General features: G+C 51.6%; 1 protein-coding gene across 6 annotated transcripts in view; it reads left to right on the top strand.

Annotated features, from left to right (window-relative positions):
* The first annotated feature begins 3,140 nt into the window (after nucleotides 1-3,140).
* The window catches only part of HSPA12B (heat shock protein family A (Hsp70) member 12B), an 85,925-nt gene continuing 61,121 nt past the window's right edge, over nucleotides 3,141-27,944 (top strand). Inside the window, exons 1-2 of one of the 6 annotated variants that reach the window (XM_074951971.1) lie at nucleotides 3,141-3,296; nucleotides 11,623-11,870. The gene's annotated coding sequence lies outside the window, so the exon portion shown is untranslated. Of the gene's footprint in view, nucleotides 3,297-11,622; nucleotides 11,871-12,225; nucleotides 12,330-21,310; nucleotides 21,539-26,003; nucleotides 26,057-27,944 lie in introns of those variants that run through there. The other 5 variants (XM_074951972.1, XM_074951975.1, XM_074951970.1 and 2 more) reach the window with 5 other exon arrangements.

Below are 27,944 nucleotides of genomic sequence, written 5' to 3' on the forward strand. Positions count from 1 at the left end.
AGAATCATAGAATATCAGGGTTGGAAGGGACCTCAGGAGGTCATCTAGTCCAACCCCCTGCTCAAAGCAGGACCAATCCCCAACTAAATCATTCCAGCCAGGGCTTTGTCAAGCCTGACCTTAAAAACCTCAAAGGAAGGAGATTCCACCACCTCCCTAGGTAACACATTGCAGTGCTTCACCACCCTCCTAGTGAAAAAGTTTTTCCTAATATCCTACCTAAACCTCCCCCACTGCAACATTACTCCTTGTTCTGTCATCTGCTACCACTGAGAACAGTCTAGATCCATCCTCTTTGGAACCCCCTTTCAGGTAGTGGAAAGCAGCTATCAAATCCCCCCTCATTCTTCTCTTCCGCAAACTAAACAATCCCAGTTCCCTCAGCCTCTCCTCATAAGTCATGTGCTCCAGTCCCCTAATCATTTTTCTTGCCCTCCGCTGACACTTTCCAATTTTTCCACATCCTCCTTGTAGTGTGGGGCTCCAAACTGGACACAGTACTCCAGATGAGGCCTCACCAATGTCGAATAGAGGGGAACGATCACAGTCCCTCGATCTGCTGGCAATGCCCCTACTTATACATCCCAAAATGCCCTTAGCCTTCCTGGCAACAAGGGCACACTGTTGACTCATATCCAGCTGCTCGTCCACTGTAACCCCTAGGTCCTTTTCTGCAGAACTGCTGCCGAGCCATTCGGTCCCTAGTCTGTAGCGGTGCATTGGATTCTTCTGTCCTTAGTGCAGGACTCAGCACTTGTCCTTGTTGAACCTCATCAGATTTCTTTTGGCCCAATCCTCTAATTTGTCTAGGGCCCTCTGTATCTTATCCCTACCCTCCAGCGTATCTACCTCTCCTCCCAATTTAGTGTCATCTGTAAACTTGCTGAGGGTGCAATCCACGCCATCCTCCAGATCATTTATGAAGATATTGAACAAAACCGGCCCCAGGACTGACCCTTGGGGCACTCCACTTGATACTGGCTGCCAACTAGACATGGAGCCATTGATCACTACCCGTTGAGCCCGACAATCTAGCCAGCTTTCTGTCCACCTTATAGTGCATCCATCCAGCCCATACTTCTTTAACTTGCTGGCAAGAATACTGTGGGAGACAGTGTCAAAAGCTTTGCTAAAGTCAAGGAACAACACGTCCACTGCTTTCCCCTCATCCACAGAGCCCGTTATCTCGTCATAGAAGGCGATTAGATTAGTCAGGCAGGACTTGCCCTTGGTGAATCCATGCTTGGTGACCCACAATGGTCACTTCTGACACTGTCTGTTGTAATGGTCAGTGTAGACTGCACCTCTACCAATAGATGGTGCCGTAGCTTTGTCTTCGAGTTAAGTTGTCTTGTATGTTATGTTCATATATTAAGGGCGGTTATAAAGCAGACGGTGATCAATTATTCTCCAAGTCCTCTGAAGGTAGGACAAGAAGTAATAGGCTTAATCTGCAGCAAGGGACGTTTAGGACAAACTTTCTAGCTCTAAAAAAAGAACAGGAGGACTTGTGGCACCTTAGAGACTAACAAATTTATTAGAGTATAAGCTTTTGTGGGCTACAGCTCACTTCATCGGATGCACAGAATGGAACATATAGTAAGAAGATATATATATACATACAGAGAACGAGGAAGAATCCTTCTTTTTGTAGTGTTGGTAGGAAGGATTCTGTGGGTTAGTATATTGTTCAGAGGTGTGTTGGAAATAGTCTGAGTCGGAGACGTCGAAAGTAGGATTCTAGGTCTGTGGCAATTTTGCAACAGAAAAGCTTCAAAAACAGACTCCAAGGAGAAACTGCTGAGCTTGAATTAATCTGCAAACGAGATCCCATTAAGCTGGGTTTGAAGAGAGACTGGGGGTGGCTGGGTCATTCCACATATTGAATCTATTTCCCCATGTTAAGTATCTTCACACCTTCTTGTCAGCTGTCTGAATGGGCCATCTTGATTTTCACTACAAAAGTGTTTTTTCTCCTGCTGATAATAGCTCATCTTAATTAATCAGCCTCTTACAGTTCGTATGACAACTTTCTCGTTCTCTGTATGTATATATATATCTTCTTGCTATACGTTCTATTCTATGCATCCGATGAAGTAGGCCGTAGCCCACGAAAGCTTATGCTCTAATAAATTTGTTAGTCTCTAAGGTGCCACAAGTCCTCCTGTTCTTTTTGCGGATACAGACTAACACGGCTGCTACTCTGAAACCTTTCTAGCTCTAAGGGTTGTTAAGCTCTGGACGAGGCTTCCAAAGGAGGTTGTGGAGTGTCTCCATCATTGGAAGTGTTTAAAAACAAGTTGGACAAGCACCTGTCAGGGATGATCTAGGTTTACTTGGTCCTGCCACAGTGCAGGGGGCTGGACTTGATGACTTCTCAGGGTGCCTTCCAGCCCGGTATTTCTATGATTATGTGATGTTGTTGGTTGACCCAGCTCCTGGAGGAACCATGCACTGTGCAAGATCTTGCCAGGGCTACAGACTGGGCCATATCATGTGTTCAACACTGGAAAACCATGATAGTGGGAAAGGACACAAGAAGAAAACCCCACTAAGAAAAAACTGAGTAACAGTGCCATCTACTGACACCTGCCACATCAGTATAATAAACTCATGGAACTCACCCCTGCAGGACATTAGGCAGATATTTTATTAAGATTCAGACAAGGATTTGACACGTAAATAAAGAACAGCAGCTGCAGTAACTGGCTAAGGGAAAATATTACAAGGGTCATTGGCCCATGTTTCAGGACATAAACTAAGAACCAGCTGGGGTCAGGAAGGAAATGTTCTCTTCCCCTGTGGGAGAAGTGTTGCACTATTGTCCAGCTGCCTTTTTGAGCAGAGACATAAAGAGGGGCTTTGTACTTCATTCTAGAATGGGAAAAAAAGCCCTCGCTGAAGTCAGAGGTAGGACACCAAGTTAAATAACAACCCCCCTGCATTTCTATAGCAGCTTCCAACTGAGAGCTCCCTGCACACCTGTGAGGTAGGACGTGCTATTAGCTCCATGATACAGACAGGGAAAGCCAGATACAGTGAGGCTGAGTGATTTGGCTGAGGTCACATGCCAAGACAGCGAATCCAGGAGTCCTGATTCCCAGTCCCACAATCGAAAGCATCAGGCTGTACGTGTCTCGGACGTGAGAGCCATTCTGATGTTCCTAACCGATCTCTCCAACACTGTTCCTCTCCCTGGGTTTATTTTTGTTTCCAGAGAGAACTCCGGATGAACCAGTTCAGCAAATATTTACCAACCTGTCACTCAAGCCGCGGAGAACGAGGAGGGAACCGAGGTAGGTTTTAATGCAAACCCGGCTCTGTTTTTGAAGTCTCCGTGCTGGAGGGCAGAGCTCACATGATCTCTTCATTAATGTCTAATGCATAATGCCATCCGGATAATGCTTTCCAGACACGCAGCCTGATCTGGCTTGGAAATATGACAGGCAGAGTGTGCATGTAATATACCGCCACACACAAAAATGAGAGCACTGATGTTAACCTCCTGCGGCAAACAGACCTCAGCTGCTCCCCCCAGCCTTTGCCACTGCAAAACTACCTTCAGTCCCTTCATGCAAGGCCTTACCGCCATGCCCGGGGGGAGGAGGGACAGGGGAAGAGCTGCTGTTTGTTTCAGGGTGACCTGCTTTGAGTTTGACAGCCGATTTCCCCCTCCCGCAGGTTTGGTGGGAATGGAGTTGTTCTTCAAATTGTTTCCATCAGCATCTCCTAGGCCAGAAGGACCTTTGGCCAGTTCCAGATGTCTGGTTGCTAATCTGAGAGACAAGGTGGGGGAGGTCATCTCTTTTCACAGGTGCCGACTTCCCAATGTGCCGGGGGGGTGGGGGGCGGGCTCGACCCCTGGCTCTGCCCCAGGCCCTGCCCCCACTCCACCCCTTCCCCCAAGGCCCCACCTACCTCTTCCCACCCCTGCTTCGCCCCCTCCCCACCTCTTCCCACCCTGTTCCGTCCCCTTCCCCAAGCGTGCGACGTCCTCTCTCCTCCGCCCTCCCTCCCAGCCTCCTGCATGCCGCAAAACAGCTGATTGTGGCGGGCAGGAGGCGCAGGGAAGGAGGGGGAGGTTCTGATGGGGGGCTGCTGGTGGGTGCTCAGCACGGATTTGGCACCTATGTATCTTTTGTTGGACCAACTTCTGTTGGTGAGCGAATCAAGCTTTCAAGCCACACAGCGCTCTTTTTCAGGTCTGGGAAAGGTACTCGGAGTGTCGCAGCTAAATGCAAGATCAAACAGTTAGTTTAGCATAAATAGTTAGCCTATATCCTAGGTTTCAGAGTAGCAGCCGTGTCAGTCTGTATCCGCAAAAAGAAAAGGAAGCTTATGCTCAAATAAATGTGTTAGTCTCTAAGGTGCCACAAGTCCTCCTGTTCTTTTTGCATATATCCTAAGGGATCATTCAAGGTGAAGTGGTCGGGTAATGCTCCTGTTGTCATAGGACAAAAAGAGGGGGGTAGTGAGTTACAGATTGTTGTAATGAGCCATAAATCCGGTGTCTCTGGTCAGTCCGTGATTTTTAGTGTCTAGCAGAGTTATGAATTTAGCTCCTAGGCTCGTCTTTTGAAAGTGTTGTGCAGGTTTCCTTTTGCAGATGAGGACCAAGAGGTCAGATGTGGAGCGATCGCTTTGTGAAAAGTGTTCGCCCACAGGTGATGGGGTGTTTTTGTCTTTTATCATTTCCCTGTGTGAGTTCATTCAAGAGCACAGTGACTGTCTGGTTTCACCCACATAGATTTTACTGGGGCATTTAGTGCACTGGATGAGGTACGCCACATGTTGGGATGGGCATCTGTAGGACAGTCCCCTGGATCTCGAAAGGTGTGTTGTGGAGGGTGTTGATCACTATAGCAGGGGAGATATGGCTGCAGGTTTTGCATCTGTTGTTCTGGCAGGGTGCTGCTTTGAGTTGGTGCATCCTGGTCTGTGGACAGCTTGCTTCGGATGACGAGACTTGGAGAGATTGGGGAGTTGTTTGAGGGCCAGAAGAGGTGGTTCAAGAAATATTTCTTTCGGGACGGGGTCCCCATCGAGTATGGGTTGATACCCCTCTATGGGTTCCAGTATTGGGGGGTAGGAGATGGCTAGGGGTGCGCGGTCCGAGGTGGTTTTATTTCTGTATTGAAGCAGGTTCTCTCAGGGTATTTAGGTTGCCTGTTCCAAGATGTGATCTGCTTCTTTGGTGGAGTGTCCTTGTTTGGTGAAGGCGGTTTTGATTGCTAATCAGTTTCTTACACCAAAGGTTTAAGACCAGCTGGTGGCAATAGTGGCATGAAATGAGTTGGTGGGTTCTCAGAGCATGGCTCAGTAGGCATGCATCCGTGCCATGAGACCCACCGCTGCCAGCCACACTCTTGGCAGTCTCAGGAGAGAGGCCAAGGATTGAATGGGTCTTAGAGGCTCATCTGCCCTCTAGAAAGGAGTCCCTTCAGGACAGGATTAAGATACCATGGCAAGGGGGTTGGGTTGGGAGGAGCTTGCCCTGCCCCTGGCCATGGTGTTCCTGTTCTTTTGTTCAAGAGAGGTCTCCAGGGTAATCAGGGCAGAGCTGTTTGGGAAATGCCTTTTTTTTTTTCTTTTCCCCGCTAAAAGTTAGGGGGTTTCCTTGAAACCCTGGAAGCCACCAAGACTTTCAATCTTTGGCAACGGCAACGTTTCACTTTGGGGGCCAAGAACGGCACTGGTTTCATTGGTTTGGCACAAGCCCCAGACTCTTGGAGAAAAATGAGATTGTTGTCAAAAAAATTTGTTTAATCCAAAAAGGCCATTTTAAAACCCGTGTTTTAAGAGGAGGGTTTCAGCCGGCTCTGCTGCCGTCCTTGAGCTCAGGCATTAAAAATAAACCCAATAAGACTAAGGTTGTTGAATAGCCTCAGTCATCTTCCTCTAACGTACTGTTCAGTGTGCATTCCATGTCTCCCACTCGGTCTGATCCCCAGAGGAGAGGCGGCTACTAAAACAGGTAGCTAAGGGACTTCATCCTTTAGGTTGAGCTATACGGACTTATTCTTTAGCTTTGGAGGTCTCCAGTTCGATCCCTGGTGTTGACTGAGATAACTGTCAGTTGTTACCTTTTGTCTGCAGCATTCTTGTAGCTGTGTTGGTCCCAGAATATGAGAGACAAGGGAGGGGAGGTTGTGCTGGGTTAGAGGTAATATATTGTACCAACTTATCTTGGTGAAAGAGACAAGCTTTCAAGCTACTCAGATCTCTACGATGCCAGCCAATAACAAGGACGCTACTCTACAATGAGAGCAATTAACCACTGGTACCACTTAACATGGTGGATCTGCCATCAGTAGAAGTCTGTCAATGATTCTATTGTCCTTCTGGGCTATGCATTCCCCCTCTCTACCGTTAAGTAACAAGCAGCAATCAACAAAAAGCACACTTGATTAACTAAAAATTAACGTGGAAAGCGTATTCCAGCTAACCCCTACCCCCAAATTGTTACTTTCTTTGCACCTGAATAACAATCCAGATGTTAGTGTCTGGAATTGAGCCCTGATGAGGTCCAGCTACCACCACTGCAGACTCATTAATCACTGGCTGTCAGTGGAACTCCCTAACGCCACCCGCCCACGCTGTGCTCTGTCCCCACAGTGCAACATTGGATCCAGTACCGCTGCGATGTTCGGCGCTGGTTGAAAAACAGGGGCGTGGGTTTGGACGTTTGTTTGCAGTATTGTTGCCAGTTTTGTTTTTTTAATTGAAATTGTCACGGACCTTTTTCACTTGGTGCAAAGCAGGGTTTCCGACTCAAAACTAGCCTTTCTGCAAACGAACATTTTTTAAAAACTATTTTGATAAAAAAGTCAATTAAAATGTCATGGAAAATTTTGTGCAAAACAGAAACTTTGAAAAAGCCAACAAAGCCTCCGTACCCTAGGTAGTAGCAACATCTGTCTCTCTGCCCTTTGGATACTGGTAACTGCTGTTTTCTGAGGATACAAAAGCACTTTGTAAACATTAAGCCTGTCATTGTCCTTGTCATGTAGTTCAATGCAGGATAAGTCCATTAATTGACAGGTGGGTAAACTGAGGTGCAGAGACGTTAAGTGCCTTGACCAAGGTGACACAGCAAGTGGGAGGCGAAGCTGGGAATAGAACCCAGCAGTCCTGATGTCCATGCCCCTGAGCTAACCACTGGACAACACTGTCTCCTATTTTAGAACTGTGGCCAGTTCGGCTGCTCTATTTACACGTCCGTTCAGCTCTTCACAGCCAACCAGCCTTGGGGAACGCGGCTGAAGACAGACAAGTGTCTGTTCAGAGCCCTCCCTCGCTTGGATAAATGCCCAGCGATCCGCACTCATTGTTGCAGTGTTGGCTCAAGAGGGGAAGAGGTGAGGCCAGGGGAAGGAAGCTGGCATCGTGCTGCTGGTCCTGGGGACAATAGCATGCTCAGGGTGGCCAGGAGAGATTAAAGGTCCTGTGACTGAAGAAGGCAGCAGGTTAGCGGCGATTTCCTGGGGAAGTCAGGAGTGTGTGTCTGTGTGAGAGGGACGTGGCCTGAGGCGAAACGTTCTATGGGCTCTGGGCGTGTGCAGTACGTGAGCTGAGTGTGTGGTGTGTGACTGTAAAAGGGTGAAGTTTATGGGGATGTCCAGGGCTTGAATTATGGGGGGGAGCCAGGCCCCCTGAATGTCAAGTGTCCTGCTTTAATTTAAACCGTGGGGAGAAGGACAGAGGCCAGCAGACAGACATGAGGGAGCCCCTAAAAGAGACCCAGCCACCTCTGGCCCCTCCCTCGTCAGAGCCCTGGGGATGTCCCAGGCTGCAGTTGGGAGCATGTCTCCCAGCCCAGGGAACCAGACGGGCGTGAGCCAGCGGCACTCAGCTCCCGGGCTAAAACCAGCGGTGTGGACATGGCTCAGGAAAGCAGCCTGAGTCTAAACCCAGCGGCGCGTGCGTGGCCAGCCCCTGCCGCAGCGTCCAGGCCGTTATTTGTAGCGGGCTAGATCGAGTGAGGCTAACGCACGTGTGTCTTTGCCTGGGCTGGGACACGGGCTTCTAGCTAGTGTGGGCGTACACCCCCCGCAGTGGACGCAGAGGGGAGGGGGGGTGACACAGAGAGAGAAGGGTTAGGAGAGCACAGGCCAGAGAGCAAGCCGTCTCTCTGCCGGGGTAGCGTGCAGTGCACGGAGGACAGGGAGTGTATTGCACATGGGTGGGACCAAGTGGACTGTGTATGGACGGGTGCACGCAGGAGCTTCTGCCGTGGGCACGTGGCTGAGTGTGCCCCGGGGGCGTCTGGTGGCTGCTTGGGGGGTGTGGCCCTGTTTGCAATGAGCGGGAGGGTCTCAAACTCCATCCTGTGTCCACAGCATAAAAATTGCCCCCATAGCTGAGCCTCCTCCTTCCACAGCCACCGGGGGAGCTAAGTCCTGGACGGGCCACCGATAAAGACTATTTGCCATGAGGAAGAGTCATGGGGGCAGGCGGGAAGGTTGTCTGGGAGGGACATGCTGTGTGGAGAGAAGGCTTCAGTCCAGCACCAAACTTCAGAGATGAAAGTGAGCCCAGGATCATCCAAGGAGAACATGCTGGAGACGTGTGACCTGCCTGCTTCTTCTGTATCTGCCAAGGCTTTCTTCACCTGCTCGAAGGGGCCGCTTAGTACCGAACAGCCTTGCTCCCTAGATCGGCCGTTCTGTTCATTGGAACCTGGCGTGGGGACCCGGGGCAGCTGTAGACTGATTTCCCTGCAGTTCATGCCAGGGGCTAAGCAAAGGACGCATCTCTTAAATTCACCCACCTCTCCCGTCCAGGAGATCACACCTCTCCATGCTGCGTGCGATCCCATCAGGCAGACAGAGGACGTGTTCCCTGCCCCTCCCTGCCACTCAGCAGGACAAAGGAGCCTTGAACTAAACCATGGAGTCAAAAATAAAGTGATAGCAAGGCAGGGCGCCCCGCCGCCTAAAAGCATTCCTGAGCCTTTCGAAACTGCAGCGAACTCTTTGTCTATTACCATGCTGAGGAGAGGGGATGGAGCGGATCTGCAAGGAGGGAGGGGAGAGGAATGAGAGAACTAGAGCTAGCAGAAGAAGGATGAGTGGTGGAGAGACAAAGAAGAAATGATAGAGAGAGAGGAGACAGAGAGGGATAAATGGGAGACAGTGTGAGAGAAAGTAAGTCCTGTTATTCAGGCCTTTACACAGGGAGGTTGGGGAAATTCTATCTGCCTGGAGGATAATAAGTATTAATAAACAGCCCTTCCAGGGCGCTTTTCACCCACTTTACAAAAGAGGGCAGTATCATAATCCGCATTTTCCAGATCAGGAAACTGAGGCACGGATAACTTTGCTGAAAGTAGGGCACAGACAGCATTTTAAAAGTCTTGGGCTAATCTTACTCCTGCGTAGTGCCCGTCAGCCCCAATGTCTTTCCAGCCAGGTGGCGCTGATAGGCAAACCAAGCTCCAGGAGTGCTTTGTCTGCCAAAGAAATGCAGCCACCTCTGGAGCGGAGCTTGGCAGCTGTTTAGCAGCATGCAGAAACACGACACAGAGGGACGGATCTAAATGAGAGCCAGGGGACTATTAGGGAAGTCCCATTACGTTCTCATGGCACGGCATAGACGGGCTTTCGCAGGACAGATAATCAGCCCCCCAGACTTTTTGTAAAAGCACAATATTTGTCCAGTGGGGAACAAAGTTCTAACGTGGCTGTGCACGAAACCAGCGTGGCCGAGGAGTCCTTACAAACAAAGGGAAGCTTTAAAAACGTGGCTCTAAAACTGTCCCCACCCACCGTGGCGACGGCGACCTTCTTATGCAAATGTCTGGCCTTGGTTGTTTGTCCGAGTTCAGCAGAAGTCCATTCGGTGTGGATTATAAACACTCGGCTCTATTGTGAGACAGGAAGAGGGACAGCCCTGCTCAGGCTGGGTGTGTTCCAGGCTGCACTCTGTGTGCTGGCTTTGAAAAAGGCGGGAGACTGGCAAACAAAAATATCCTCTGTTGGGTAGGGCACCAGGCCGTCGATAAGCAGGGGGTTCCGGCCCGCTCGGATCTGGGCTCAGGATTCACATACGCTGGCAGCGTGAGGTCCAGCGCCCGTGCTCAGGGGGTCAGCGGTTGGAATTTACGGCCCATGTGGGCACTATGCCCACAGTCACTGCAGCACTTCCCAGAAGCAGAGCCCACGTGATCTTCCAGCAGGGACCTGCCAGCCAGGTCAAGCACACTCTGCAGCTGACTCCCACCAGTCCCCTGGTGCTTCCAGCCCATGTAAACCTCCCTGCTCCTCTTGGCCTTTTTTTAAGATTTACAACACACGGTTTTAGCAGGGCAAAGAAAGGCGACAGGAGAGCTGCGACCGAGCATGGAGCCGACGAGCGATTGAGAGGAGCATTCGAGGCTGGGGAAATAGTGGGAACAGGAAACTCTGTGGCTAGCAAACGAAACAGTGAGCGAGTCCCGACCTTACCTAGAGCAGAGCTGTCACTCTATCACGCAATGCTACCCCCTAAAGCTGCTATGCACGACAATCCCACTGACCCCCCCCCCCGGGCCACTCAGTGCCGTGCTCCTACCAATGGCCACCCCAAAATGCAGCACGGCTGACCAGAGACCCTGAGAACTGCTGCCCTGCTGATCCGAGATGCCCTGGCTGTGGGTGGATTACAGACGGCTGCCCAGCATGGCAGAGCATGGTGGGTGGGGGCTTTCTTTTATTGATTATTTGGTAAGAATGTTCCCAGAAAGTGAAAGCTCATGAATCCCCGTGCAGCGCTCACATAAGGTTTGTGAGTCAGGTGACAAAGCCCCCAGCACCGGCTACAAATAGTCAGCGATGGCGTTGAATTGTTTGCCACCAATCCGTAGGCTGGACAGTGTTTGCATGTGGAGGGAGGATGGTCCAGTGGTTGGTTAAAGCACTGGCACTGGTGAATTTCCTGCTCTGCCATGGATTTCCTGTGTGCCCATGGGAAAGTCCCTTAGTCTCGCTCTCTGCCTCAGTTTTCCCATTTGTACAATGGGGATGATAGCACTGCCCTGCCTCCCAGGCATGTGTGGAGATCAAGACATTTAAAACAGGTTGTAAAGTGCTTTAAGGTTGTCAGATGAAAAGCACTGTATGAGAAACAGACATGGGTTTTATTTTATTATTTATTTACTATTCCATTCTCCCTCCCCCCATGCAATTGCTCCACTATCTATCTCTCCATCATGTTGTCAGGGAGGAGCAGTACCCTTCGCCCAGCCCATGGTCAATAATGCACAAGTGGGTAGGTGCATCATGGAGGATTTTGCCTTCCTTGGAAGTATCAGCTATTGGCTGCTGCTAGAAGCAGGAGGCTACGGGTCAATAGTCTGACCCAGAGTAGCAGCCCCATGCTCCCAAGGATACCTGCATTCTATCCCACCCCGGCTGCACTGGGGGTATGCAGCGATCTGGTGACAAGCGCTTAACACATGGGACTGGGGCAGAGGGGGGGCCAGTGCAAGGCTGTAGCGTCCCTGTGAGTGTCTGTGTGACAATGTTTGATTGGTTTTTAACTTTGCATCCTTTGATATGAGCCTTCCAGGACGGCAATCCATGTTCACTCTTCAATTCTTCATTCTCCTTGTGCATTTCCTCTCTCACCAACTCATTTCTACAGGGCTTTCATCACCTCCTGGAAGATGCTACATCACGTCTTGACAAGACACCAGGCCAGAAAACATAGGCATAATCTCCAGATGGAGGCCTCCCTCCAGCTCGGGGTCAGTGATACAATCACAGAGGAGAAACCTGGGAGTGGATGTGAAATCTCCCTGTCCTTAATGACCCCGCAGCTGTCCTAGAGCCACAGGTCATCCAAGCACTGCCCAGGTAACGGGACCCTGGACGGTGACCACAATCCTGCAGGTAAATTGAATCTCTAAGATCACCCCTGAACTTGATCCATCAAATCCACACACCCTTCTTGGCTATGCGGGGGGGGGGGGGTTGTTTTTTTAAGTTCTATGTTGCAGTCCTAAGTAATGGAGCATAATCAGTGTGTGCACAAAACAGGTCATTTCCTAATCACAGGCACGTTCTGGAATCCATCCGAAAGTCTGGTCAATGCCTTGTGAACTTGCCAGAGCCTGAATTCTTAGCAAACTCCCCCGGCAGTCACTGGAATGCAAACCCCATTCCTCTCTAGTCCTCTCTCCCATCTCACTTGCAGCAGTGTCCTTTGCTCTGGGCCTCCACTAATGTAATCTTGCCTCCCTTGTAGCCACTCAGAAGGCTGCTGCAAAGATCATTTTCCTAGCCCATCACTTTGGCCACATCACCCCTCTGAGTCCCACCGCTGGCTCCCCCTTCTCTGTCACATCCAAGGTAAGCTGCCCGTCTTCACATTCAAGGGCCTCCACATTCTATCCCCAGCCGACCTCCCGTCTCTCATTCGCTATCAAGATGTCCACTCCTGCCTCCCATCAGCCCTTGGCTGCAGCCTCCATCACCCACTTGTTACATTTGCAAACAAGTCCCTTCATGGTTTCTCCCCTGGTCCCCACAAACATCCACAAAACCACCTCATTATCCTACTCCAAATCCCTCCTTAAAGCCCTGCTTTGCCGTGAGGTCTCCAAACCCCTTCGTCACAGCTGATGTGCTGGTGTGAAGAGACCACTGCCCGTCATGTTGACCGATATTGTTCCATATTTTCCCTGTGCTCCCCCATTGGTCTGTATCTATTTGTTGTCTCTTGTCTTATGCTGAAATTTCAAGCTCTCTGGGACAGGGACCGTCTCTTGTTCTGCCCAGCACTATGGGGTCCCCATCCAGGAGTCGGACTGCTCGGCGCTATGGGAATACAAATAATAATAGTCAATCAGCAGTAATCTCCACTGGAAACAATGGGATTCTGTCCTTATTGGTTCCCCTGGGAGTCAGTCCGAGGCAATCTTCAGCAAAGACGTGGTTCTTGTCAATTTCAACCACGGACCTTAGGCAGGGGCGAAGGTGCCAGCGAGGAGACGTGCCCGCGCTGGCACTGAACCAAGTACAGAAGCGTAGCCATGGCACTGCAAGGAGCAGGAGGGGCTAGCCCCCAAGGCCATCCAAGACCCTAGCGCATGCTCAGGGTGGCCAGCCCCTCCCGCCACTTGCACTGCCATGGCTGCATGCTATTCTTAGCACGCTAGCTCGCTCGGAGCAAGCCTGGGGTAGGTCTCCTCGAGCTGGAATTCACACCTCCGGCGGGATGGGTCATTAGGAACTGTTGCTGGCTGTTCCTCGGAAGGCCTGGCGGGAAACCTGGGTTTCCGGCACAAGTTCACAAGGTTAGACAGCTGAAAGGCATCAGAGTGGAGCAGGTGGTGGCGTGCTAATGAAGCCCACAGACCACAGCCTTCTTCTCTAATCAGGTCAGGACTAAATGTCCCTTGTCAAGAGATTCCAGCCAGGTCATTCAGAAGCCAACCCCGCCCAGGAGCGGAGCATCCTCAGCCCCGTTCCCATTGACTTCTAGCATCAAGAGGTGCTGAGCACCTTCCTGGATTGGGCCCTTGGTGATCCAATCAGACCATCATGTAAAATGCCACCAAAGTTCCTGACTTTGCTCTGCTACTATCTCCTAAGCTGGGCATTATCTTGGACCAGCCCTTTCTCTAGATCCTCACATCCAGGCTATGGCTAAATCTTCCCGATTAGTCCTGCCTACCACCTCTAAGATCCAGCCTTTCCTCTCCATCCACATGGCTAAAACGGTCATCCACACCCTCATTGTCTTGTGTCTGGAATATCTGCTCCAGAGACCCGATCTCACCACCACCACGAGAATCGGGGAACTTAGGAGCATCAATGTCTACAAGCCGCCATGTTGCGACCGGCTCATGCTGGCTCTACCAAATCACAGCAACCCTTCCATATGGGCTGGCGACTTCTATAGCCGTCAGACATCCTGGGGTTATGACAACAATGATACCACGGGCGAACAGCTCCTTGAATGGGCCTCGAATTAAGACAGCCCCCTGCTCTTGGATCCTATGCAGCCAGGCACTTTCCATTCCACAAGAGTGTCCCCGGACTTGTGTTCTGGGAACAGGACATGAAGCACATGGCCCCTGGTGGTGAAATAAACTCACGGTGATGCTTTTCCACATAGCAACCCCGGCCTGTCATCACAGAGCATGGTCTCCAAGCCTACCTAATTACTTCGCTCCCAAAGCCGCGCGAGAGCTTTCGGAGGGCCGATTGGAACGGCTGCCTGGAAACAGCGGTTTGCTGAATATCTACAAATGTAACCAACTACAACGGGGCATCAGCCTCCTCAAAGTGGCCATGAAAAGGAACATCCCCCGCGACTGCAGGAAAGCCAGCACCCCCTGCTGGTTGGCATACAGACCGATACTGCTAAAGGAGTAATATCAGGTAACCCTGCTGCTACAGCCGCCCACCTGGCATCACTGAACTCCGATGAATAAAAGCTATGCAGGGCCTAGATTTCTCCCACTCGAGCCGGAAGGCCTGGAGGCTTCTCCATAATCTGGGCGATGCTAACCTTTCCCAAAGCTGTATCGCTCCCTGTCCGACCTCCCAGCAACATCGAACCTAAACCGTTCACTAGAGAAGACTCAGACAAGGCCAAAGGGTGCACCAACCTTGGCCAGGCTACAGGTGCAGCTGGCATCTTCCCAAAATTTCTGGAAAACCTAGGTCAGTTTATTGGCTGACCTGCTTCCTTACCAGTGTGCATGCCTTTGTCCAAATAGCCAAGATATGGGGCAACAGGCAAAAAACATCACTGTCCTGAAACCAGGGAAAGCAGCCAAGAATCAGAAAGACTCCCGGCTGATATCATTACTATGTGTAACGTATGCAGTCTTGGAAAAGATGCTGCTCCAGAGACTTACATCCACCTCTGAGGACTACATCCCGAAAGAACAAGTTGGGTTTGAACTGGGGCAATGCACCTGTGATTAGGTAATCAGACCGATGATCTACATCAAATCCGGCTACTAACCCAGGCTCAAAACAGCCGCTGCTTTTGTGGATCTGTCCTCGGAATAAGACACGGTTTGGCAAGATGGCCCGCTTCTGAAAATGTCAAAAATCGCACGTTGCAGAACAACATTGCACAGACTGACCGTTTTGCTCACCAGCTGTAAGTATTGCAGACGTATAACGGAAGAGACCAACAGACCTCATCTACTGAGCAATAGACTTCCACAGGGATCGGTCTTGGTACCATCACTCTTCAATATTTGTATCAGAGACACGTGATCAACCCAGTCATGGAAAATTGTCTACGCAGGTGATCTTGCACTTGCCATCCAGTGAGCACTTCCCCCCAAGCGGAACGCATCCTCCTAGAAAATCTGAAACCCCTGGAGAAATACTACTGGCTCTGATGACGCCAACCAGAGCCTCAGAAAACAGCTCTCTCCGCATTCCACCATGAGGCAAAGACGTGCCCGGCCACATACTCAGGCACAAGATTTTCCAAAATATCTTGGAATGGTTCTGGGTTGGAGCCCTACATACCACCAATGTTTGGTGAAGACTGTTGCCCAGATAAAGGCTAGGAACAATATAATCCACAAACTAGCCAGGACCGCGGTTGGAGAGTAGATGCTCACACTTAGCAGACAGCTACCTTGGCCATCATCCTCTTAGTAGCCGAATATTGCAGGCCAGCATGGGTAGGTAGCATGCATGGAACACTTGTCAACGTGCAACTGAACACTGCTGTCAGAAATGTCACGGGAGAGCTGGAGTCAGCACCTACCGCCCAGCTTCCCATTCTCGTGCATATCTTACCACCATGCCGCCCAAGAGAAGCAGCGATAGTGCAAGAGTATGACTTCACGATAATGAACCCAAACTCACCTCTCTATGAAGATCTCCAAGGCCCCCCAAAATCCCACCTTAAGTCCAGGAAGCCCTTCTGGTTAGCAGCCAAAGCTCTCAAAACCTGTGGACTATCACCAAAAGAGAAGTGGTGGAGGCTGTGGGGAAATAGTGGGGCCGAGAATCAATACCTGATTACAGTTCCCACAAAGCAACCACCTGGCTTCACCATGCCACATAAGATGTGGATCACAACAAACTGCATCAGAACCTCACACAGGCATTGCAATTCCCTACTACACAAATGGACAGTGAAGGACAGCCCAATATGTGAATGTGGAGAAGACATCCAAACCATGGAACATCTAGTGAACTGCTGCCCTCTAAGATCCTTCTTTGGAGGGACAGCTTTGATTAATTCCACGTCACTGGAAGCCGTAGAGTGGACGGCAACCATGGACATCACCCTTTAATGTTGCTTTTCAAGATGCCATATGAAAGAAGAAGATAGATTCATAGATACATAGACCAAAGGGACCATTCTGATCATCTAGTCTGACCTCCTGAATTACACAAGCCCTGGAACTTCCCTAAATTATTTGTGTTGGAAAGAGAGCATAGATTTTAGAAAATTGTGCAGTCTTGGTTTAAAATGGTCAGTGATGGAGAATATACCACAACCCTCGGTAACTTGTTCCAATGGTTACTTACCCTCACTTGTCCAAAATTTGGGCCTTATTTTTAATCTGAATTTCTCTAGTGTCAACTTCCCATCCTTTGGATCTTGTTCTGCCATTGTCTGCTAGATTGACGCACCCTGTAGTATCAAATATCTGTTCCCCATGTCGGGACGTCTAGACTGTATTCAAGTTACCCTGAACCTTCTCTGTTACCCTCAACAGATTGTCCTTGAGCCTCTCACTATCAGGCAAGTTTTCTAATGCTGTAATCATTCTAGTGGCTCTTCTCTGACTCCTCTCCAATTTATCAGCATCCTTGAATTGTGGGCACGAGAACTGGACACATTATTCAAGTAGTAGTCGCACCAGTGCCACACACAGACTAGGAGCAGAGAGGTTATTTTACCTCTAGGAGTCCCATGTTTATACATCCCCGGGTTGCATGAAACCTTTTTGGCCACAGCATCGTACTGGGAGGTCAGGTTCAGCTGAGTCTCCACCATATCCCCAAATCTTTTTCAGCATCACTGCTTCCCAGGATAGAATCCCCCCTCCTGTAGGTCTGGCCTGCATGCTTTGTCCCTAATACATTTAGCTGTATTAAAATATGTATTGCTTGCTTATGACCTGTTTACCATCCAGATTGCTCTGAATCAGTGACATGTTGTCGTCGTTATTTACCATTCCCCTGATTTTTTGTGTCCTCTGCAAACTTTACCAGGGATGATGAGTCTATGTTTTGTATTCGGGAGTATCTTTTTTATAGCTTCCTAGACTCCAAGGCCAGAAGGAACCACTGTGATCATCTAGTCTGACCTCCTGTATCACACAGGCCAGAGAACTGCCCCACAAAAATTCCTAGAGCAGATCTTTTAGAAAAACATCCAGTCTTGATTTTAAAATTGGCAGTGATGGAGAATCTACCACGATCCTTGGCAAGTTGTTCCAATGGTTATTCACGCTCACTGTTAAAAATGCACGCCTTATTTCCGGTCTGAATTTGTCTAGCTTCAGCTTCCAGCCATTGGCTCATATTAGACCTTTCTCTGCTAGATTGAGGAGCCCATTGTTAAATATTTGTTCCCCGTGTAGATACTTGTAGACTGTGATCAAGCCACCGCATAACCTTCTCTGTTTAAACCAAACAGATTGAGCTCCTTGAGTCTCTCGCTATAAGGCAGGTTTGCTAATCCTTTAATTGTTATCGTGGCTCTTCTTTGACCCCTCTCTAATTTATCAACATCCTTCTTGAACTGTGGACACCGGAACTGGACCCACTATTTCAGCAACGGTCACACCAGTGCCAAATACAGAGGTAAAATCACCTCTCCACTCCTACTCGAGAGTCCCTTGTTTATGCAGCCCAGGATCACATTAGCTCTTTTGGCCACCGCATCACACTGAGACCTCATGTTCAGCTGAGTATGCTCCCATGGGCAGCGTGTGAACCCCCCCTTTGGAGAGGCTAGACCCCAGCCCCGTCCCTTTTGCCCGAGGTCCTGCCCCGCTCCCTGCTGGAGCCCCAAGCCCCCCACTGTGGCCAAAGAAGTCCTGCTCCAGCCAGCCTGAATCCCAGCCAACCCACTGGCGGGCCAGCCTGCCCCAGCTGGCCCACCCCAGCCCCGGAGCACTGGGCAGCCCAAGCCCCAGAGCGCCAGGTGGCCCCAGCCCCAGCCAGTCGGCTTGAGCACCAGCCCCAGCTCCCCCAAGTCCTAGGCCGCGGGTCAGCCTGCCCCAGCCCCAGCCCCTACCTGCTTCGGGGGAGAGGCTGAGCAAGGGCGGGAAAAGGAACAGCCTGAGCTGGGGCCATGGGAGCAGAGCGGGAAGTAGGAGGGGCCTCGGGGCAGAGCGTGGGAAGGGCCTAGCCTAGCTGTTTGGGGAGGCTTCGCCTCCCCTGCCCTGCGATACCTGCCGCCCATGTATACTCCACAACCCCCAAGTCCTCTTCAGAATCCCTAATTCCCAGGAGAGAGTCCACCATCCTGTAAGTGTGGCCCACACCATTTGTTCCTAGGTGGGTGACTTTCCATCTGGCTGCGTTGAACCTGCAGATTGTTTGCTTGCGCCCGGTTTACCAAGCGACCCGGATCGCTCTGGGTCAGTGACCCGTCCCCTTAATTATTTCCCACTCCCCCAGTTTTTGTGTCATCTGCAAACTTTATCAGTGATGATTTTGTGTTTTCTTCCAGGTCACGGATAAGTGTTAACTAGCACGGGGCCAAGAATCAATCTCCCACCAAAAACACACTCACTGAGTGCTGATTCCCTATTGATGATGACATTTTGAGGCCGATGTTAGCTAGTTTTTCGTCCATTTCATGTGTGCCATGTTGACTTTCGTATCACTCTATTTTCCTACTCAAAATGTCATGGGCTACCAAGTTAAACACCTGACAGAAATCTAGGTCGGTTGCATCCGCACCGTCACCTGTACCAACCAAACTTGTCATCGAATTTCTTTAAAAGGTATCGATTTGACTACTCAGCGCCCTCTCCCCTGGCCCTGACCAATGCAGTCTTGCCACACACATTTCCATTGAAAACGATGCAGCAAAGATCATTTTCCTGGCACGTCGCTTGGTCCATGTCACCCCTCTCTTTGCATCCCTCCACTGGCTCCCCCTTTTCCGTCCCATCTAACTACTAGCCTTCACTTTCAAGGCCCTTCATGGCCTATTACCTCTCAGACGCTGTGTTGACTCCCGTCTTTGCTTTGCTGGCGATGCCACTCTGCATCACCCCCTCGGGTTCCATTTTCAGGCAAGCACCTTTGTGCTTGTTGTTCCATGTTTGTGCAGCGCCCGGCACAGTGCAGCCCTGGGGCCTGAGAGCGACCTCTTGATGCTACTGCCATACGAGAACAAATCCTATCTCGGCCCGGCGTGACAGTGCGGTGTAAATGGAGCCTGGTTTATTGCTCCTGTTGTGTTAAGGACACACTGGGATTCTTTCTAGGCTCTTAGCCTGGTCTTGAATCCAGTATGTGATGATTAGCGGTAAATAGGCCCAATGGCCTGTGATGGGACACTAGATAGGGGGGGATCTGAGTTATGACAGAGAATTCTTCCTGGGTGTCTGGCTGGTGAATCTTGCCCACATGCTCAGGGTTCAGCTGATCGTCATATGTGGGGTTGGGAAGGAATTTTTCTCCAGGGCAGATTGGAAGAGGCCCTGGAGGTTTTTTCTCTTTCCTCTGCAGCGTGGGGCACAAGTCACTTGCTGGACGATTCTCTGCACCTTGAAGTCTTTAAACCATGAGCTGAGGACTTCAGTAGCTCAGACATAGGTTAAGGGTTTGTTGCAGGAGTGGGTGGGTGGGTGAGATTCTGCGGCCTGTGTTGTGCAGGAGGTCAGACTAGACGATCATAATGGTCCCTTCTGACCTTAAAGTCTATGAGTCTATGATTACCCTCCCCCCACACACCCCCCGGCCCCCAGGCAAGGATCTTCACACGCTTTGCCAGCATTGATGAATTCCATCTCATGACCTCCCTGGGAGGGCGGTATCATAATCCCCATTGTACAGAGGGGCAGGCAGGACACGGAGTTTAATTGACATGCTGAAGGCCACTGGGCGAGTTAGCAAGAGAGCTGGAAACAGGACCCAGAAATCCTGATTCCCAGTCCAATGCCTTAACGGCAAGGTCACCCTCCCCCTGGGAAAATGCTGAGCAGGTATGGGCAGGCCTGGAGTCTGGCTGTCTGTGAGGGCAGAGTGCAAATCTTTACCCTGACCCCACCACACAGCACGCAGGGGGCAGAGCAGGTGGTTGTGTTAGACAGGGCAAGCCACTGCCACAGTGAGGGGCACAGGATGGAGGGATGGAGAGAGGTGCATTGGGATGAAGGGATAGAGAGATGGATGGATGGAGGTACATGGGGATGGATGGATAGAGAGGTGGACGGATGGATAGAAGTGATCTATGGATAGAGGTGCATGGGGATGAAGGGATAGAGAGATGGATGGATAGAGGCACGTGGGGATGAAAGGACAGAGAGATGGATGAATGGAGGTACACGGGGATGGATGCATAGAGGTGGATGGATGGATAGAGGTGATCTATGGATAGAAGTGCATGGGGATGGATGGATAGATAGATAGAAGTGCATGGGGATGGATGGATAGAGGTGCATTGGGATGAAGGGATAGAGAGATGGATGGAGGGATGGACAGAGGTGCATGGGGATGGAGGGATGGATAGATGGATAGAGGGATGGATGGATAGAGGTGCATTGGGATGAAGGGATAGAGAGATGGACAGATGGAGGTACATGGGGATGGATAGATAGAGAGGTGAACAGATGGATAGAAGTGCTCTATGGATAGAGTTGCATGGGGATGGATGGACAGAGGGATTAATGGGTAGAGGTGCATGGGGATGGACGGATACTTTGGACCCTCAGCCTCTTTATCCCTCCCTCTATTTCTAGCATACCCATCTCCATGCTGCCCAGGCCCCACTGGATGTGTTGGGAGCCTCTTATCACTGGCCGATCTCTCCCCCCCCCCCCCCCACAGTCTTAGCAGGGCACAGCGCCCAGCGGATCCTTCAAAAGGAGAAGGAAAAGGGCTGTAAAGGGATCTGTGAGCCCTCACCGCCCGCCGCTGGCCTCCTGCAAACAGGGGCTGCGGGGAGGCCCTGGCGCGAGCCAAGCTGGGAGTTTAGGTTTCAGTCCCTGCGGACGGCTAGCCCTGCCTCCTCCCCTCTCACATCTGCAGCTGGGATTGCAATTTGAAACACTGCCTGGGCTGGGCCAGGGCTAGGGGGTGGGAGGAAAGTACTTTGGGAAGCGAGAGGAAACCATAAAGAAAGGCAGAAGTGCAGCCGGGGTGGGCTGTCGGAGGAGAAGCACCAAGGCCAGGATTAGCCCTTCTTGGCATGACCGTCTGCTGGGAGAAAGGGGGGATCGGGAGACAGAGAGGAAAATCCTTGGGTGGGGGCAGAGGGCAGCTCGGAGGGTCTGTGGGCTGACAGGGAACAAGCTGAGCATGGAGGAGCTGCCCAGCTGGATCTAACGGCATCATCGGCTCAGACAGGCGGGATCAAAGCTTCTCTGTGCCACACCTCAGAGGTGAGCATACGCTGGGCCCTTTGGGAGACCCTGGGCTGGGGCTGACGCTGCTGGGGCGACCTGGGACAGGGCAGCTGGCAGTCACCCAGGCTGGAGCTGGGAAGGGACTCCTTGCCTGCCAGCGTGAAATGTGCATTGAGGCGCAGAGGGCATTAGATGCAGGGGAGCACTGGAGAGGGGGCAGAGGGTGGTCTGTAATGTGGGGAGGGGAGCATGCTCGGATGGGCTGTAACTCAGGATTCCTGGCTTCTACTGCTAGCTTTGGGAGGGAATGTGGAGCGAGCACAGAGCGGGAGTCAGGACCTGTGGGTTCGACTCCCACCTCTGGGAGGGAGAGTGGCCTGCAAACAAGGAGTCTGCATTTCTGGGGTTCAGCCCTGGCTCTGCTGACCTGGGCCTTAGTGATACGGGAACGGTGCCGATTACCTGCCCCCACAAAGAGTGTTGAGTTCTGCCGATGCCAAGCACCGTATGCAGCAAGCCCTAAGTATTGTGAATTGTTCGTGTCGGGAGACCCGCAGTCTATTCCCACTCCGCCTCGGCATGGACTGCCGTCCTGCTTGCTTGCCTCTGCTGGATAAAGTCATTGCCAGCAGGAAAGTGACACGTTTTCAAACAAATGGCCAATGAAAACCTGATTCCCTGGTTAATTTCACACTGGGGATTTGAGGCTTTTCTGTCCCAGCTGGGCAAAGACATTCTTGCTGATTGGGACAGGAGATCAAACAATTTAGACGGGCAAACTCTACAGCTGGATCTGAACTTCCGTAGGCCCCAAGGAGCTTCTCCACAAAGAATACTTGGTAATTCCATAGTATTGGATCTGAGAGCAACGATCACGCACTGATTAATTGTGCCTTACGATGCCTCCCCTGCCAGTGCGATGGCTTTCGTTAGTGCATGAGGTGGCTCCTAATTCCCCGATTTATTCGGGAGCTCAGCCCAGCTGCCTCACCCTTCTGCCCCACCCAGCTCTGACTTCCCTTTCCCTCGCTGGTTTCCATGGAAGCAGAAATACTATAAAGCTCTAAGAAACGTTGCTTCTTAACTATTTGCAACCTGATCCAAAGCAGCAAGTGCTGGGAGGGGTGGGGATGCTCTTCTGAGGAGCCCCTCTTTCTGAGATTTCCAGAGTCGAAGGGCTGGGCTCATTCAGGGAAGGGAATGTCTTCCCTGCAGAGTTATCACATCCCAGGTTAACGGCACGGCAAAGCCCAACCTGAGTGACCATGCCCTCCCAGATTCTGCGCACCCCCATGTGTCGACAGGACCTCTGAGGGCATATCCCCTAGTGCTTCGTGCTGGGCGGAGCTGAGCCGCTGTGTGAGGCCTGTGGGCACACGTGTCTGTGTGTGCGCTGGGCCGGGCAGGTGCGTAGAGGAGCTGGCGTGACTTGGGGGGGGGGCAGGTGGGTACAGCTGCAGGCTGTGTGGAGGTGACCGTGGGTGGGGTAGGCGCGTGCGTGTGGGTGCAGATAGATGGTGGGTGCGTGGTGAGGACTGTGCGAGGAGGTGTCTGTGTGTAGCTGATTGTGCGGGAGGGGACAGTGTGCTCGTGCACAGGTGCGATGGGAGGTTTCGTGTGTGTATTCACAGATGCATGTTGTATGGCATACAAGGGAACCCTCCCCAGTAAGGAGCTCGGTAGAGGATGGAGAGAAAATCCTCATTTACCCTCCAGACAGACCTTGAGACAACACCTCACTCTTCCCCCTTGTGAGGCTCCTGCCACGCCCCCCCGCCCCGCCCCTGTCGCTGGGCGCACGAGGAACGACTGTACTTAGGGGCAGGGCTAGTGCTAGTTATGTGGGCCCCGGAACAAGCCATGCTTGCATCCAAAGCTGCTGGAAAGTGGGAGCGACTCTTCGTTAGTTGCAGTCTCTCCCTCCCCCTCTGGTCCCCGACCCCACAGCCTCCGCAGGTCTCTGCTCCAATAAGCAAGTCAGCCTCTGCCAGAGACATAAAACCAACCCCGGGTGGAGAGAGGGTAGCAGATCAAGGAGGGACCCTGCAGAGTCCAAAGACACCACGTAGTTCCCAGCCTAGGGACAGGACTCGGTGCTCCACCCTCCTGCGGGTATTGATGGCGCGGTAACAACCACAGTGGGTTACAGGCAGCAACCTCTACCTCGCAAGACTGGGGGTCCCAGTTTGCTTTTGCTCCCAGGGAACCTGAGTTTTCGGGTCTCATCCGAGTCTGTCAATAGCGAGAAGCTTGGCCACCGGGTGCTCTCTGCCCGAGAGGAATTCGATGGTGGGCGAGAGGGGAGGGCCACGGGACCCAGGGAGATGTGTGGGAGCCCAGGACTGGAGTTGGCGCTGCACGGTCAATGCCGAGGTGCATTTGCTGAACTGTAGCAAAGGGGAGCAGGGTTGGGGTAGCAGGGGGTGCGGGAGGTCTGGATTGAGGTACCCCAGCAGAGCAGGGAGGGGCAGTCCATGAGATGGTTATTGGACACGAGAGGCCAGGACCTTGGTTTCAGATCTCATCTCCCAGGGTCTTGCGTCTGCTACTGCCTCAGAGGAAAGCACCCGCCCTCATGAGAACTCAGCGTTGCATCTTGCAGCACCCTCGCGGCCCAGTGTGAACTAGCCCTGACCCTGCGGGTGTATTTCATGAGATCCAAGAGGATCACAGCCCAGGTGGTGTGTCTGTGGTTTAGGGCCCTTCCTTTGGATGGCCAGCCTGGCACGACTGCTGTCTAGCAGCACCAGCTCTCCGTTACGGAGCTCCTGGCGTGAGAACAGAAGGGGAAAGGGGAAAGGGGACTTTAAACCCCCTTAGAGCAGCCCTGTGGCAGGGGACACAATCTTAAGCAGGTGAATCCTTATGGCCTAGGAAGCAGAAAATATGCAGCGTGCAGAGAACTATGACATGCCGTCGCTCAGGGGCTGGGAGCAGGGCCATTATGCCAGTTCTGCACTGGCCGGGGAGCTCTTCCCAGGGGGCCGCTTTCTCTCCCTTTGAGGCTCCTGCCGGAGCCGTGTGAAGAGGCCTCGGGATACCTGACAGTCAGGCCCGCTGGAGCTAACTTATCACTTCCCTGCCTATGCTAGGTCTCTGCCCCAGCGGCGTGGGAGAGCTCCCCGCCTTGCTAACCCGTCCTGTCACGCTACAATGCACAGGAGTAAATACAAAGTGTTTCCCTATCATCCGAATGAAAAGCTTCACTTTCGGGGGGGGGGGGGGGAAGCACCAGGAGAAAAAAATCAGCAGGAGTTGGGAACCTTGTGGAAATAGCACCCTTAGCTCCCGGACTTGCACCTTGAGCGATCCCTGCTGGCCAACCCAGAAGCAGCCGCAGCGAGCTCCAGAAAGAACTGCTTCACGCTCGGCCAATGGGAGAATGTTAGTGGCCAGCAGTGGTGTGGGGAGGGTGGGCTCAGAGGACTTCTCCATGAACCCGCTAGACTGTATCGCTGTCCTGATCTTCTCTTTGCTTGTCCCTTCTGCATGGGGGGAGAGTGAGTGTGGCTAAAGCCACGAGGAGCGATCGTTTTGACACCTCCCAGCACGGTACGTGTTAGACTAGCTCGCTCCAGTCCGTCGCCTTGCACGCTCTCCATGGATGTGTGATGCAGGGGTTGCCAGAACAAACATCCATCAATAATTCGTGATAAGCTGCAGCGAGAGTATTGCTACTTGCCAAGTCTGGACGAGCCGTATCTTCCCAGAGGAACCTCGCGCTGAGCTTTCAGGATGCAATTCACAGGCGGGCCTGTTGGAAAGGAGCTACTCAACTCCTGAGAAACAATCTTTTCACCAGAGTGTCCTGCAGTTTGCAGACCAGCTTTCTCTAAGCAGCTTACTGTAAGCTTTCAACAGGCAGCCCCTCTTTTACTGCTCATGGTTTATTCCCGGTGGCAGATTTAGATCCCTGGGCCGCATGGGGCTCATTCCTTCCCCTCCTGCTTCATCGACCGTTTTATTTACAAGGCAACAGGGGCTGCCAGAGCGGAAATGCAGCTGCTTAGGGAACGGCTTGGTACCTGCCATTTTTAGCACAAGGCTTTTCCTCATGGGGCTGCTGGGACTTGGAAACTGGCTGCCTGAGTATCAGTGTGTGGGTGGGTTTGGCTTCGGACAAGGCCCAGAATAGCTAATCCCGGTTCTCGTGCCCAGGGTCAGGGTTTTAGGAGCGGGCACACATGCCAATCTGCAGGCCCAGTAGCCCCTGAGCCATCCAGCGTGATTTGTTCTAATCTTCTGCAGAGCCTCAAGCCTGGATGTTAGCCAGGAAAATGAAAGAGTTCAGCTGATCAATATTTTTCGTGCAAAATATTCTTTGCATGAAAAATAGCTTTTTCCAAAACCTGAAAACCAACAGTTTTTGGCTGACAAATGTTTGATTTTTTTTTCCTGACAAAAACGTGAAAACTTTTAAAGAGAAAACATGCAAGTTTGTGCCAAAAACCTGACAATCAAAAACTTTTCAGCCCAAACACTTTTCTGTTTCCCTCTCCAGCTCCCCTCAGGAGTCCAGTGTGCCTTGTCCAGGGAGACTGGCCCCTTTAAGAGGTAATGGATCCAGCCCCACCTGTGATTCCTTCAGCTTCCTTCCCCAGGTATCACAATCACATGATAGGCAGGTCATGTGGCCAGATCAGGCCTGGAGCGTACATAAGAGGGATGCCTCTAAAGAGGCCAGGAGGGGAGAGAGCAGACTGCTGTGGGCCCCCTGACCCAAGAGGCTCCGTGAACCAGGACTGGAACTGGCTATTGGGGGAAGCCGGCCTAAGCCCAGCTCTGGTGCTCCAGGACGGCCCCCTGCTACGCTCCTCATTCGTTCCTCCCGTGAATATCTCTTCTTTGTCCATGGCCAGCACTTTGAAACTGCTGAAGAGAGGTGGCCCGCGAGGAATCCAGCCCAGGCATCACGGGAGACCTAGCGCAGTTTGCTGGGATGGGGCTGGCATGTTAGACAGATCGCCAGCCAGTTGGGATGGTCTCGAAGCAAAATAGCTCCGGGCTGTCAGAAATCCTGACCCAGCTCCCCCAGAGCGAACGTTCACAGACGTCCCCTGTGTGAGGGGGTGACAAAAAGCAGCTGGAGGGAGGTGGTAGGAATAGCACAGCTGCAGAGAGGGGTCCTGAGCAGCTGTGGGGCAGAGCTCTGAGCGGGAAATGGAGGGTGGGGGGTGAGAGATTAGCAAGGCAGGAGACAGGACAGGACTACTACAGGACAGGCCTAACAATCAAAATAATAGAACTCCAGTAGCCGTCACCTTCAGCCCCCAACTAAAACCTCTCCAGCGCATCATCAAGGATCTACAACCTATCCTGAAGGACGACCCATCACTCTCACAGATCTTGGGAGACAGGCCAGTCCTTGCCTACAGACAGCCCCCCAACCTGAAGCAAATACTCACCAGCAACCACAAACCACACAACAGAACCACTAACCCAGGAACCTATCCTTGCAGCAAAGCCCGTTGCTAACTGTGCCCACATATCTATGCAGGGGACACCATCATAGGGCCTAATAACATCAGCTACACTATCAGAGGCTCGTTCACCTGCACATCCACCAATGTGATATATGCCATCATGTGCCAGCAATGCCCCTCTGCCATGTACATTGGTCAAACTGGACAGTCTCTACGTAAAAGAATAAATGGAAACAAATCAGATGTCAAGAATTATAACATTCATAAACCAGTCGGAGAACACTTCAATCTCTCTGGTCACGCGATTACAGACATGAAAGTTGCGATATTACAACAAAAAAACTTCAAATCCAGACTCCAGCGAGAGACTGTTGAATTGGAATTCATTTGCCAAATTGGATACAATTAACTTAGGCTTGAATAGAGACTGGGAGTGGCTAAGTCATTATGCAAGGTAACCTATTTCCCCTTGTTTTTTCGTACCCCCTCCCCTCTCAGACGTTCTTGTTAAACCCTGGATTTGTGCTGGAAATGGCCCACCTTGATTATCATACACATTGTAAGGAGAGTGATCACTTTAGATAAGCTATTACCAGCAGGAGAGTGGGGTGGGGAGAGGTATTTTTTCATGCTTTGTGTGTATAAAAAGATCTTCTACACTTTCCACAGTATGCATGCCATGAAGTGAGCTGTAGCTCACGAAAGCTCATGCTCAAATAAATTGGTTAGTCTCTAAGGTGCCACAAGTCCTCCTTTCCTCAAGGCAGGAGAAGTGCCAGGCCAGGAGCCTAGGGAAGATCCACAGGGCTGCAGCAGGGCTGCCTGGCCAGGAGAGGCAATGCAGCAGAGCCAACTCATGCCACCCACCCCACCACAGCCAATCAGTCGAGCAAAAATGTTAATAATACTTTTTAAAGTGCCGGCCAATCAGAGCAGGGGGGAGCACAGTGATATGGCGCCCCCTGGTGGTTGGCACCCAGGGTGATTGCTCTCCTCATCAGCCCCTAGGCCATGGGTGG

The sequence above is a fragment of the Natator depressus genome, chromosome 4 (assembly GCF_965152275.1).
Source record: "Natator depressus isolate rNatDep1 chromosome 4, rNatDep2.hap1, whole genome shotgun sequence".
Lineage (NCBI taxonomy): Eukaryota > Metazoa > Chordata > Testudines > Cheloniidae > Natator > Natator depressus.